The sequence below is a fragment of the Ursus maritimus genome, unplaced genomic scaffold, assembly GCF_017311325.1.
Source record: "Ursus maritimus isolate PB19 unplaced genomic scaffold, ASM1731132v1 scaffold_14, whole genome shotgun sequence".
Classification (NCBI taxonomy): Eukaryota; Metazoa; Chordata; class Mammalia; order Carnivora; family Ursidae; genus Ursus; species Ursus maritimus.
The window spans coordinates 67,349,006-67,363,953 of NW_024423786.1; the positions used below are offsets into that span (position 1 = coordinate 67,349,006).

At 38.1% G+C, this 14,948-nt stretch overlaps 1 protein-coding gene across 15 annotated transcripts in view; it reads left to right on the forward strand.

Moving 5' to 3' along the window:
- The window catches only part of NCOR1 (nuclear receptor corepressor 1), a 155,308-nt gene that overhangs the window by 935 nt on the left and 139,425 nt on the right, over positions 1-14,948 (forward strand). The gene's annotated exons all lie outside the window — the stretch shown is intronic.

Genomic DNA, 14,948 nt, shown 5'->3' on the forward strand with positions numbered 1-14,948 from the left:
GGAAAGTGTTTGCTCAGGAAGCGTCAGTTTTCTTCTACTGGTGTTGCATGCCACGGCGCCACTTCAACAGAGTTAACCTTGGAGAGCAGTGGTACAGGTAATTCTAATCTTTGGGATTAGTGTATTCACCTGCATCAGATTTGCTTCCCTAATCGTATCCTAATTAATATTGAAATTTGCGTTCCTTGTGTGCGTCGTGGTGAGGCAATGGTGAGAGGCGGAACACTGAGCCAAGAGCAACAGGCCCGGGATTTTAAAATGCCCACAAATATTCATTCATTCGTTCAGCATATCTTGATCAATAGCTGCTGCCAATAGGTCACCTGGGATTGTCCTTTCGATAACTGAAGAGCCCTTGGCGTTATTTAATTTTTAATAGTTTAAAAAATGTCTTAATGTATCCTTTCATAAAGATATTTATTGGATGAACCAAGTAGCCTGGGCTCAGGAGCAGATAGAACGATTTTAGAATCTTATTTAGAAATGGGTAAAAATTACCGAAGAAATAAACATAAGTTGTTGGAGGAAGAAACAGTGTTTGCATTCGCTTATTCTGTTAGATCCGGTGGAAGCTTATTTATTTATTTTAATATTTATAGTACACAGTTGCCTTCCCTTGCTTGAAGCACACCTGTCAATGGAAGTCAAGGTTAACACACGTATATATAAATGTGCACATACTTACATATATACATAAGGATGGGATTACTTGCAATACCAAAATACTCTTTCCTTTTGCAAAAGGCTTGCCATATGTTGAACTACTCCCCCAGAGAAAATACAATACAAAGAGTCCTGATTCTTCCTTTTACTATGTAACATTTTGGAACATTGGTCAACCTTTCTGTGCTTCCGTTTCCTCATCTATGATAGTAGGAAAACATCCACTCTCCTCGGGTTGGCTGCTGTGATCCTAAGAGAGTTAATAGTTATGAAATTGCTTTACACAGGTAGAAAGGGTTATGTTTCTGTGAGGTAGTAACAACTTCCTTTGCACTCCTGAATTGCTTATCTGCACCTCTCCCATGGCATTCACACTTTCTACCTTGTATTTAGGAACCAGTTTTATCTACTCTTGAGATCAGGATAGGCCCTTCTCAGATTTTATCTTTACGGTTAAGGCACCATGTAGGATTTTATTTTCTGTGTAGAATATTGACACTGCAAATGTTTGTTGAATGAATAAACATTGTATTCTAATTAGAAAAATGTATTCACATTACAACTTAACCTGAATAGGCCTGTTACCTACTATGACATGTATAGCTGTGATTCCCTCCATGGCCCCTGAGGAAGATGTATTTTTAACTGAATGCCTTGTTGAATTTAATCAGATAGTAAAACTTTAAGTATTTGGTATGCTCACATAATTTTTTAAAAGAAAGTCCTTGAAAATAACTTACGTTTCGTTGAATTTAATTGAGTAAAAGTTGGTTCCAAAGCTAGGTAAATGTAGTCAAGTTTTTGTAAGCTTTTTTTTTTTTTTTTTTTTTTCAAATTTGGGAAGTGGTGAGATTTTCTTGCCATTACTGCAGTAGGAAGTAAAGGCTTTTGAATAGGCCAGGGGTTGATGTAGGTAAATGTCAGGCTATTTGTTACTCAGTTTTTTGTTTTTGTTTTTGAATGTTTTGTTACTCAGTTTTAATTGTATTTTGTGATCTGTCTTAATTGCAAGTTCCAATTCTTACTGATGCCTGGGAATTGTGGAGGTCCAGCGTACTTAGTTACTTCTGTTTCTTCTCTTCAGACGTTGCATTTTACTAGAATACCTTGCAAAGAAGTAATAAAGATTGACCAGAATTTATTTTCTTTGGATTTATTTGTTGATTAGAAATTCATATGTAGTTCATTCACTTGTTCAGCTGGTGTGATGTGCCTTTTATGTTCAGGGTACATTACTAAATGCTGTAAAGGTACAAAGTTGAGCAGATCAATTAAGTACACAAATAAGGCAGTCTCTAGATTGCCTGATATTTTGTCCTTTTCAGGTCTGAGGATGCAAGAAGTACATTTAGATTGATGGTTAAGAAAACAGTTGTTTTTTTTTTTTTTCCCTGTCAGGACTTCCTAGGAGTATTGAAAAGCTATGAAAAGCTTCTGTCATGTAGCAATAACTGTATGTAGGACATCTGTTTTTTATTTGGTATTCTTGTGGTGGTGGTTTTCCTTGAACATTTTTACTGTTCTTCTACCATTTTTTTCTACCCCAGAAGCTTGTGTGGTCAAAATATTACTTGGATAGTCTTCAGATACAGCATACTTATTTTTTGTTTGTTTGTTCTCTTTGCATTTGAGAGTGAGACCATACAAAGCCATGTTAATGTTTCTGTGGAGTTCTTCATTTGGATTCTTCCGTGTATACTACTGTTACTTTTACTTAAAAGTGATCGCAAAAAAAAAATTTTTTTTTAAATTGGTTAAACTAAAATGCTAATAATTTATAGAATTATAGGATCTAGAGTCATAGATGATCTAGTCTTATTTTCCTCGTGAATAAGCTGAAGGTCACGGAAGTGAAGTGATTTGCCTAAATTGTTGCAGTTGGCCAGTGGTAGAATCCAGTCTTCCGACATCCAGTGTCGGACTCATTCCAGTGTCGGACTCATTCCATTACACCATCTCATCCATGGGATGATTCAGTGTGATGATTGACAATTAGAACAAAAATCGGGGTGGATGGGGAATGAGAGATTACTTGCTCAGCTTAGGTATTGAGTTTATCTTAACTTTAAATTTCCTCAATGAAAATATAGTTTGAAAAAAATTAGTATTGATCTATATCAGTAATATGATCCCTGGGAATTATTTGGTTTGCTTAATTTTTAATCTGTGATGAATATCTTCTTAAACGAAAATGTCTTTGAGGTTATCTGGACCTAGTGATATTTCTTGGAATTGAAGTATTAACAATAATAGAAATTGTATTATGTCAATGGTTAGGAACTTCTGAGACCCAAATAGGTTAAATTATTTTATAAAATAGCTATTGCTGGTTTTTCTCCCTTTTTCTTTTTTCTTTTCTTTTCTTTTCTTTTCTTTCTTTCTTTCTTTCTTTCTTTCTTTCTTTCTTTCTTTCTTTCTTTCTTTTTTTCAAAAGATTTTATTTATTTATTTGGGATAGAGCACAAGCAGGAGGGTGGATGGGCAGAGGGAGAGGGAGAAGCAGGCTCCCCACTGAGCAGGGAGTCCGATGCAGGGGCTGGATCCCAGGACCCCGAGATCATGACCTGAGCCTAAGGCAGACGCTTAACTGACTGAGCCACCAGACACCCTTGCTTCACTTACTTTCAAACTTATGGATTGTTTTTTTTAAGTATGAAGGACTTCAGTTGTTAAAAGCTTAGATAAATAGCGTAAATATGAACTGTGTTCTTAATGCTATGTTGAAAAGAGTACATGTAGTATTTAGTTTTCTATAGGTACTTATGCCATAAAATTTATTTTAAAGAAAGAAGCATATTGTTCTTCTTCAACTGATATCCTCACATGAGTACTGAAGCATGTCATATTTATTCCATTTGGGCTGTTAGATAATATGTCTGTTTGGCCTAATGTGCCATACTTCTGAAATCTACCACATCTAAATTCTGCCTATTTTTTGAGGGTTTAATCACATATTACTTCAGCCAGGAAGTCTCCCTCCTACTCCCTCTTTTCCAAAGATGTGTATTTCTCATTTTGGAAGTTCTTAATGCTTTACTTATGCCTCTACTATAATATCATAGTTATTTATGTACATGTCCATTTAGTCCCTGCTAGACCATAAGCCCGTTGTGGGCATGTCTGTATCTCCTATCTACCCCGACTCGCAAAATAACACTATACCCGGGAAGTGTGTAATAGAAATTTGTTAAATGCTTGAAAAACCTAGCTGCCGGAGATACTTGGTGCTGTTGTCGCAGAGGCCGGATTGATACACGCATGGGAACTTGATGAATAGTTTATGTAAATTTAAAAACAAATTTACCAGTATCAGCGAGAGAAAAAGTATAATCCGTGAATTATCAAAACATTTAAAAAATATTTTTGTCAGTTTACTGGGATTTTGGGGAGAAAGAGAAAGTAAGGATGGGATTGGTTCATCTGGCTGTATTTCCAGATAATGTTAGAACAAGAATATGTTAGTATATATATGGGGAATTTTGGAGTAGTTTCAGTGGTTAGAAAAAATTGTGAATCAGGAATATGGAATAGTTTGTTTATATGATTATTGAAGAATACCTTTGAAGGGTTCCCTTCGAAAGAATAGTACTGATTAGTTTTATATCAAAAATTAAATCTTTAAGTAGACTAGTCAAGAGCAAAGGAAAAGTCAGGATGACCAAATTATTTTGATTCCCCCCATCCACTGTCTACTTGAGGAATAAAACTTGGGCTGGGTTTTTTGTTTTCATTTTTGTTTTTATTTGGGTATATATGAATAAACTGATATCAAACCAGAATAAGTTGAGATTACATTTTTCTAGGAAAATTTGACACTTGGTTTTGCTTCGAGGGTCCCCTCTCTGGTTACAGTTCACCTCTCCCCCCATACTTCTGTTTAACTGACAGACCCTTCTTGACATTTGTGTTGTCGTGGACAGAGTAATTTGTTTTAGGCAGCTCATTTCCTTTGGCAATAGCGTGTAGATTTGTATAACTTGGAAATATTTGTTTTAAATTGTAATCATCATGTCTTTGAACTCCTGTTCAAAGACGTTTAACTTTGTATTACGTTTGATTAGGTTCTTTTAATTCAGTTTTGAATTACAATAACTTTTATGTATTTGGAATGAAACCAAAACTTGTGCTTTCTAGGAGTTACAGCCTAAAATATACACAGTGTAAATATACCAGATGTAGGGAGTATATAGTCCATTAACTCTATGTGTGTGTGGGTGTGTATGTGTTGGGGGGAAGAGGGAGGGAGGGAGGGGAAGAGGGAACTGAGCAGAGCAGGAGGGGAAGAGTAGAAGGAGAAGTGCTGTATATTCACACAAAACCATTTCAATGAGTGAAGGAGGATGTGTTATTTTAGAATCTTTGTCTTTCATCTATTATAAGTAATATGTTGTTTTACAGAAGTATAATATAGAAGTATATAAAGAAGTTGAAAGTACCACTTCCTAGATATAATCTTCTAAGTGTTTGTTGCATATTCTTTCAAAAAAAAATTTTTTTTTGGTGTGTGTAATTTCCTGTATTACAGGATCATAATATATTGTTCTTTTATGTACTACTGTTCCATGTTGGTATATTTAGAGCTACTTCTGTCATTAATGGCCACATAGTATTCTGTTTATGAAAATACCATGATTTGTTTAATCAATTTATGGCTACTAGTGTTTTTTGTTTTGTTTTCAGAAAAACAAAGCTGAGGTGAATTTTTTGTGTGTGTTTATTTTGTGTACTTGTGCAAGCAGCTGTGTAGGATAGTTTCCGGAAGTGGAGTTGCTGTTACCTGAATAGTATGGGTTTGGAAAGATATCGATACAAGTGTGTCAGTATGGTCCAAACCCTGGCCAGTACTGGATGTTACAAATGAAAACATCTTGACAGTTTCAGAAGTGGGGGCGGGGGTAGTGATTCCGCTTGGCCTTTTATCAAATACTACAGAGGTTGGAATGTTTTTATGAGGGAAGTTGTATTTCTTTTATAAATTGCCCGCTTTTGGTTATTTTTGGATGAAGTTTTTGGTCTTTTTCAGATTGATCTGAAGAGCTCCTTGTATATTAAAGTATTTACTTTTTCTAACACACGCACTATCTCCACCCCCAGCTATTCTTTTGTGTGTTTGTTTTTGAGAGAGAAAGAGACAGACAGAGAGGCAGGGGGAGGGGCAGAGGAAGAGAGAAGCTTAAGCAGGCTCCATGTCCAGCACAGGGAGGCTTAGGCTTGATCTCATGACCCTGAGATCATGACCTGAGTCGAAATCAAGAGTCAGACACTGACTGAGCCACCCAGGTACTTCTCTTCTGTGTTATTATGTAGTCAGATATACCCAGTCCTGCTCTGTGCTGGCTGTGTGACCTTGGGCACATTACCTACCCTCCCTAAGCCTTAGTTTCCTTATTTTTTGTATTATTATTATTATTATTATTATTATTTAAAGATTCTATTTATTTGTCAGAGAGAGAGAGAGAGAACGCGCACAAGCAGGGGGAGCGGCAGGCAGAGGGAGAAGCAGGCTTCCTGCTGAGCAAGGAGCCCAATGCAGGACTCAATTCCAGGACCCTGGGATCATGACCCGAGCCGAAAGCTGACGCTGGACTGACTGAGCCACCCAGGTGTCCCAAGTTTGCTTATTTTTAGATTGGAGATAATATAAAATAACATTTAGCACAGTGGTTGACACATAGTAAGTAAATAATAAATGTTAGCTGTCTTCATTAGTAGTCCATAAATGGCTTCTGGGTTTCATGCTCTACTTAGAAAGACGTCCTTACTCTAAAATTTAAAATATTCACCCATTGATTAAACTAAAAAAGTAATGTGAGGAATATTATTGTACAGCATGCTACTCTGCTTGTTTTTTTTTTTTTTTTTAAAGATTTTATTTATTTGACAGACAGACAGCCAGCGAGAGAGGGAACACAAGCAGGGGGAGTGGAAGAGGTAGAAGCAGGCTCCCAGCGGAGGAGCCCGATGTGGGGCTCGATTCCAGAACGCCGGGATCACGCCCTGAGCCGAAGGCAGACGCTTAACGACTGAGCCACCCAGGCGCCCCTACTCTGCTTGTTTTAAAGAGGAAAAATAATGTATACATATTTGCTTGTATGTTATGGGATATTTCTGAAATGAAACCCAAGAAACTGGTAATGGTGGTGGTTGTAAGAACTGAGTGACTGAGACATAAAAATGAGAGGAAGACTTTTGACATATGACTTTTTGTATTTTTTAGACAAAGAAGTCCCAGATTTTAATTGAACTTTAATTTTTTTCCTTTTCTTTCCTCTTTTTTCACTTCTAATTTTTTTTTGATCCATCTGGAACTTATTTCCGGGGTAGGAAGTGAGGTAGAGATATATTTTGGGGGAGTATATGTGTGCATGTTTTCTCCCCCGTTGTGTGAGCACCGTTTAGTGAATAATTCATCATTTACCCCACTGATTAGATTCACAACTTTTGTCATTTACTAAATACGTTTGGAACTGTTTCTAATTTATTTAATGTTCTTGATCTCCTTTAAATTGCTGTTGTTTTATAATTTTATTATTTATTTATTTATTTATTTAAAATCAGAGAGAGTGAGCACAAGTAGGGGGAGTGGCAGGCAGAGGGAGAAGCAGGCTCCCTGCTGAGCAGGGAGCCCGATGTGGGACTTCATCCCAGGACCTTAGGATCATGACCTGAGCTGAAGACAGCTGCTTAACTGGATGAGCCACCCAGACATCCCTTATTATTGTATAAAAAGATTTACTTATTTATTTCGGTGAGAGAGTGCGTGAGGGTACACGCGTGCTGGGGGTGGGCAGACGAAGAGGGAGAGAGAACTCCAAGCGGGCTCCCTGCTGAACATGGAGCCTGATGTAGGGCTTCATCTCACCATGACCTGAAGTGAAACCAAGGGTTGAGTATTTAACAGAATCACCCAGGCGCCCCTGTTTTACGATTTTAATGTTGATGGGGTTAGTCCCCTGTTCATTACCCGTTCCCCCCCCCCCAGACTTTTACAATTCTGGTACATATATTCTCCCAGATAAACTTTAGAATTATTCTGTGAAGCTCAATAAGGTATTTTGCTGAGATTTTTATGGGTAATACTGAATAGTGTTTAGAAATATCGAATTTATAGGTTAATTTTGGAAGATTGTATGTACTTCCTCTGCTTTTGTTCAAGTAGACTTGTTTACGTTCTTCAGTAGGTTTTCAAATTTTTCAGATAATTTCTATCCATTTCTTCTTTTATTCCAAAAATATGGTAGGTAATCAAACAGTTTATATTCTATTGGGGCAGGACAGAGTATAATGAAGTAAAACAAATCCATTTCAGGTTGAGATTATAAGGGGAAAAAAAGGCTTATGTGGTTGAGAGTAACTGATGGGAACCCACCTTATAGGTGGTTGGGAAAGGCCTTTCTGAGGAGATGACATTTGAACTGAAAGGGTCAGTTTGATGAGGAGTCAGCCACTCGAATGAGCCAGGAAGAGCATTCCAGGCAGAGAGTAAAGAAGGACAAAGGCCTGAGGCAAGGCAGGTCCTGGCGCAGGATGAAGGGACTGGAAGGAAGCTCATGTTGCTGGGGCCCACTGAGCAATCTGGAGAGGAAGCAGGCCAGATCAGGTGGGGCCTTGTGGGCCATAGTGAGTAGTTGGGATTTTATTTGAAGTGCATGGTAGCCCCCTGGGGAGTCTTAAGCAGAAGAGTGACATGCTCTGATTTATGGTTTAAAAAGATCATATAGCTTTTTGAGTGGAGAGAAGTATTGAAGTGGGAAGTCCTGTTAGGAGTTTTTTGTAGCAAGAGGTAAGGGTGGAGGTAGTGGAGATGGAGAATTATGGGAGGCTTGGGGTGGGTGTGTGGAAGGAAGAACAGGACTTGCTATTGGAATGGGTGTTGTTGAGAGCTAAGCGCTGTTAGGTGCCGGGAAGGTCACGTGAGCAAAACAGAGACTGTCCCTGCCCTCACATGTGTCTGGTGGCTTTGTTTTTTGTATAGAATTCAATAAATGTTTTAAGTCAGTTGCTTTTTCTCTACCTTATTGTGGTATATGCCTTAGAAGTAGTCTGTTCATTAGCCTTGTTATTTGCTTCGTAACCTTTAGCACTCTCTGTTAGTGGGTCAAAGGGAAGGCAACACTGTATAATCTTTAAGAGATCTGTCTCTGAGTTAAAAAAAAAATTACTGTGGGGAAGTTACTAAGGCTCTTGAAAGCCTTAATTAGGGATAATAATGGAACTAGTGTTTTAGGTGAGCTCCTTGCAGGCCAAGCCTACTACATAACAAAGGCTCAATAAGTGGTAACTTGAAAAATTATTCTTTGTAGTTATTGTCCTACCAATTAATTCTGCAATATATTCATTTCTTATAGTTGCTGGAGTGAATATTGCTCAGAGAATTAGTTCAGTATAGTGCAGCTGTGCACAGAGTTCTCGGTTCTGAGTTGTCTACTGCTGCTGTCTTTGGAAACTTCTCCTTCCTCACTTTATGTACGGTGAAAGTAGCATCCCCCCCCCCCCAAGTTCAAGAGTTGTTTATTGAATGCCTGTATTCTTAGATTAATCAAATAATTATGCCCTTATTAATGTGTTTCTTTCAATATCATACTTGATTGGGGGTGGGATAGTTGAACCTGAAAGGCCTTTTTTCTTTAGCTCCCATTCATCTTTCTTCTAAGTGACATGTTCAGAAGAGCCTACAAGTAAAACAAATACCTTGTTAATGGCATTCCCCCAGAGTAGCTCCTTTGTTTGTTTGTTTAAGGGAAGAATGCTTTAGTTTTACAGGAGAAATGTTACTCCTGAGTTCGACACCTCTCTGATCTCTTACAAATTACAGAATCCTCTTAGGTGATTTCTAGGGTTTCTGCTCGAGACTGGCCTCTGAGATGGGCTAAGGAGGTCTGCTTTCTTTTTCTCTTTTTAAAAACTATTTTATTTATTTAATTGAGAGAGAGTGCGTGAGAGTAAGAGCACGAAGGGGGGTGGGGGCAAAGCAGGGGAGAGGGAGAAGCAGGCTTGGGGCTCCATCCCAGGACCCCAGGATCATGACCTGAGCTGAAGGCAGATGCTTAACTGACTGAGCTGCCCAGGCGCCCCAGGAGGTCCGCTTTCTTTAAGTCATGGCCAGTCTGGAGAGTCTTAGGTAGCTGGGATAACCGAGGAGGGTGGTCCTTAGCCTCTCCTTGCTTAAAGTACTTTTGGATTTTGACTAGAGCTGGGCTGCTTTATGAGAATTAGTATGACCTGATTTGTCTCAGTTTAATAACTGTATTTTGTCGTCTGCAGTATCACAGAAGCCATTCTCCTATCCCATACTTTTGTATCAAAGGGTTTTATTCTTTGATCATTTAAAAGAAAATTGAATTGTGTATTTTGTCGGGTCCTTTTTCTGCTTTGGTAAAATATGGGCTTCTCCTCTGTTGTGACCCTTAGTGGATTCATTCCTGCTTATCTGAAGAGGCATTTGCAGTCCCGCCACAGTGAAGTATATTTTTAGCTATTTTTTCCAAGATAGCTTAGGCCACCTTGAAAACCTATCCAAGTACATTTTGGTTATGCAAAGATTGTAGGCCAAAAGCCAGGAGTTCCTGGTGAGAGAGAATTGGATTTTTTTGGGGGGGAGGGGATTATATTTGAAATTTTGTTGCAATAGAAGTTTCCTGTTGAGTAAATTGATGTGTGTCTTTTTTACTTTAATATGGGAAGGGATTTAAGTAGACAAATTTCATTTTACTACATTTTATTGCCTGTTTACAAAACATAGGAGGCTAGTTTGGGGTTTATTCATAAAATTCAGATGAAATGTGGGGCGCCTGGGTGGTTCAGTTTGTTAAGCATATGACTCTTGATTTCGTCTCAGGTCATGATCTCAGGATCATGTGATTGAGCCCCGCGTCAGGCCGTGAGCTGAACGTGGAGCCTGCTTAAGTTGTCTCTCTCCGACTCCCCCCGCCCCCCTTAAAAAGAGATGAAATGTGCTCTTCTCACTTATAATAATGACATCTAGTTTTAGTATATTCTCATCCTACAGTACTTTTATATGTGTTTATGTTATGAGGGGGTTGTGCATAAACCTTCGGGTTTCATAAAAATTCATGAGTGGGGAATGTAACGAACCCTAAGGTAATGAGTTTTGGTGCTAAGGACCGAACTTAAAATTTGAAACTGCCACTTAAGGTCTCCTTTTGCCCTTCAGCCTTAACTTTAAACTGGATTTTTGTAAGAGGTATCTTGGTGAGCCCTGACTGCAGTGAATGCAGAAGGCAGGACTTGGGGGGGACTGAAAAGGTAGCTTGCGAAGATCCCCATTCTCACTGAATGGGAGTATTTCTCTTCTGTGGATTTTATACGTTTGGCTTCCACATAAGATGTTTAAGGAAAGAGTCCGGTTAAAAACCAAAAACAACTATTGCTCTCAACTATTGCTTTATGTCTCATGAGTAAGTTTTGAGGAAGGAAGTCATAGTGGTCTCCAAGCTGCCCCTCTTGTGGCCAGGAGTAGGGTCTGCTTTGACCCATAAATCTGTATGCCAGCGAGGGCTAATCTCTGATTTTGCTGATGTTTTCTTGCCACCTGTGTTGGGCTGATAGTACCTGACTCTATTTTATTTTTGAGATATTCAAGTTAAACTTTACTGAAATCACATCACAAAACTAGGATATCATGAAGGATTCCTGACAAAGGGGAACATGGACGAATCATATTTGAGTGACATTGAATTCAGGTGTTGAACTCAGGATTCATCATTGCTGAAAACTAAAAGAAAATGCAGACACAAACAACACCAATATTACATGGATGTCTCATTATGTAGACCACTGTTGGAAAAAATTTGGATGACCTTGAGCTAAGATCTTTCCTTTTGCCTCTCCATTCCATTTATAGCTTTATTTACTTCAGATGTCTGAGTTGGGAGGAGAGCTCAGAGATAGATCATGTAAGCATTTCTTTTTTTTTTTTTTTCCTTTAGATTTTATTTTTAAATAATCTCCACACCCAGTGTAGGGCTTGAACTTAGAATCCTGAGATCAAGGGTCGCAAGCTCCACTGACTGAGCCAGCCAGGCGCCCCAGATCATGTCGACATTTCTTAGGGGTGCAGAGCATAATTACTTGGAAAACATTTATAAAATATTTCTGAACACTCATATTGTGAAATACTCTATAGCAATAGAAAGAATGAAGAAGCTCTTTATAGCCTCATGAGAATGATTGCTATATTGAGAATGATATATTAAGTAATAAAAGCAGGCTATAGAACAGTGTATATCTGCTGTACTACCATTTATGTAGGGAGGGTGTGTGTGTGTGTGTAGGATATTTCTAAAGGATACTTGAGAAACTAGTAACCTTGGTTGCCTTCTGGAAGGACAGCTGGGTAGGAGCTGGGGGACCATGGTGAGAAGATTTTTCTCTTTGTCTTTTGTGAGTACTTTTATAATACCTATTTCCAAAAACAAAGCAAATACCACCACCACCAAGAACCTCATGTGTTGGCTTTCCCCCTTCCACCTGGAACACGTGCAGGTGTGTAGGAGGGGAATGCTGACCAGGTAGTTCTAATGTGCGGCCTGTTGCACTGCTGCGGTAAATACCTTCTGTGTGTAAGTACGGTACGTGAGTGTCTTCAGAGTGTGGACCAAAATTGCTGGGTTGTAATGGGACGGCATTTCAGATCAGCGTGGAAAGATAGACATGTTCAATAAGGGTTTTGGTGGGATACTTAGCTATTAATTAGTAAAGAAAATACAACTAGATCCCTACCTTACCATTTTTTTTGGAAAAAAAATTTAGGTGATTAAGGAGCTAAATATACCTTAAAGGAGCTAAGAGGGGAATGTAGAGAATACTTTTTTACTTTGGGGTAGAAAAGGTCTTCAGAAATGTGAGACAAAAATACTTGTAACATAAAGGTAGAAAAGGGATTAAAAATTTTAGTGTGATTTTAGGTGATTAAGGAGATAAATATATATATGTGTGTGACACACACGCACACACACACACACCTTAAAGGAGCATAAGAGAGGAATGTAGGGGATATTTTTTTTACTTTGGGGTAGAAAAGGTCTTCAGAAATGTGAGACAAAAATATTTGTAACATAAAGGTAGAAAAGGGATTAATATTCAGAATACAGAGGGAGATATTGCAGTTTTAAGACAGGTACCAGCAAAACCACATGCTGATTTCCCCCTGCCCATTCTCTGGCCTCTACCCCTACCACCCTCTCTCATTCTCCTTACGCCTCCTTGCTTTGCCTTAGGGCTTCTGTGGTTCCTCTCCAAGGATTGCTCTTGTCTCTTCTAGCTAGCTAGGGTAGCTAGCTCTTCCTTCTCATCTTTCAAGCTTTGGCTCAAAAGTCATCTTAGAATATAATTTGTTATCCAAACTGGGACAGTTTTGAGAAGGAAATGGAGCATAATTAATAGTTGCACTGGGACAATAGCTGTAAATTGGGTCTGTTTCAGGAAATCAGGGCATAGGGTCATCCTAGCTGAGATTGGCTTTCTATGATCACCCCATCAGAAATGTCTCCCTTATCCCTTCTCTCCCATCCTGTATTATTTATAGCACTTCGGTTCACGTATTATCTCGTGATTATTGTCTAGGTCACTTCACAATAAGACGGCATATCTCAGTCATCATTCTATGCCAGTGTTTAGAACCATGTTGGTACATAGTAGTGTACTCAATAGATATTTGTTGGCTCTATGACATTTCTGCCTTTGGTCTTAAAATCTTGTCAAGATATGATAGATATACTTGACAAATTGGATAAAAATGTTATATACAAATCATACTTTTATAAAACAGTGTTCTCACATATGTGGACTTTTTGTGGCATACTCTACATTAAATTTCCCATTAGCTAAACATTTTAAAGAATGATTTTCTAAGCTGATGTATTGGATGTTTAGGACAGTTCCTTGAGGAACATTCTCAGGCATTCATCTTCGGGTATCTCTGTATTGAATAATGAATTCCTAGAAGGTGGTATAGGATGTGTGTATTTTCAAGGCTCATGGTGTATATTGCCATCCTTCTTCAGAGAGCGATTTGTACCCGTTTTACATACACACTGGTAGTCTGTAAGAGAGTGCTTTTTTTCCTCCAGACCTTCACCGTTACTAGGCATGATTTTTAATGTTTTGCCAGTTTGTCTGGGAAAAATGATTTTGTTTTATTTTTCTGTGATTATTGATGAAGTTGATGTCATTAATTTTATTTCCTTTGCTAATTCCATGTTTCTGTCATGTCTTATGTTTCTGTTGTAATCATTTTTTTCCTTATTGATTTGTAAGAAATAAATATATGCGTTATATCAAAATTTTGCTATTTTACTTTTTCTATTTTGTTTTCTTTTTTAAAAAAAATGAATATTCTTTTTTTTTTTTAAAGTAAGCTCAACATCCAATGTGGCGCTTGAACTCAGGACCCTGAGATCAAGAGTTACATGCTGTATTGACTGAGCCACCCATGCACCCGTACCTTTTTTAGCTTGTAGTTTGCTGTTTTGAGGTGTCTTTGCTGTACAGAAACAATTTATACATATATATATGTGTGTGAGTATATATATATATCTACATGTATATATGTGTATATATGTATTTATTTATTTTGTAAGTCTAAGAGATCAGTCTTATTGTTTGTGTTTTTGGGGTTGTGCTTAGGATGTCCTTCTCTGTCCTTAGTTTATGTATGTATTTTTTTTTTCTTTTAAAGATTTTATTTGTCAGAGAGAGAGCGCACAAACGGGGAGTGGCAGGCAGAGGGAGAAGCAGGCTCCCCACTGAGTAAGGAGCCTGATGCAGGACTCGATTCCAGGATCCTGGGATCATGACCTGAGCTGAAGGCAGACGAGAGAGCCACCCAGGCGTCCCTATATATGTATTTCTTTCAGGCTTTTTGAAAGTACTGTAAGTGTTACCTGTTCCTTTAAAGGACCTCAGATGGGAAATCACTTTGAGAATATTAGTGTCCTTACTTTTTTTTTTTTTTTTTGGCTTTATCCTAAGAGTCCAGGAACAAATTAAAGGGAAAAAAGCAAATAGTAATTTCTGTAATGTGAGCTCTCCAAGGGAAAATTTAGGCAGAAACCAGAGACTGGATGCAGTCTCTAATACTTTATCTCAGCAAAAAGATGTCTTTGCTTATAAGATAAGATTATTTACCTGTAAGATTAAAGAAAAAGTGCTGCTAATTAGACCATAAAATGCCATTGGTTGTAGGATACTTACTGAGTTTAGATTTTTTAAGATACGGACACACGTGGGTATTAGAATCCATGAAATGTGGCATATGTTAACTT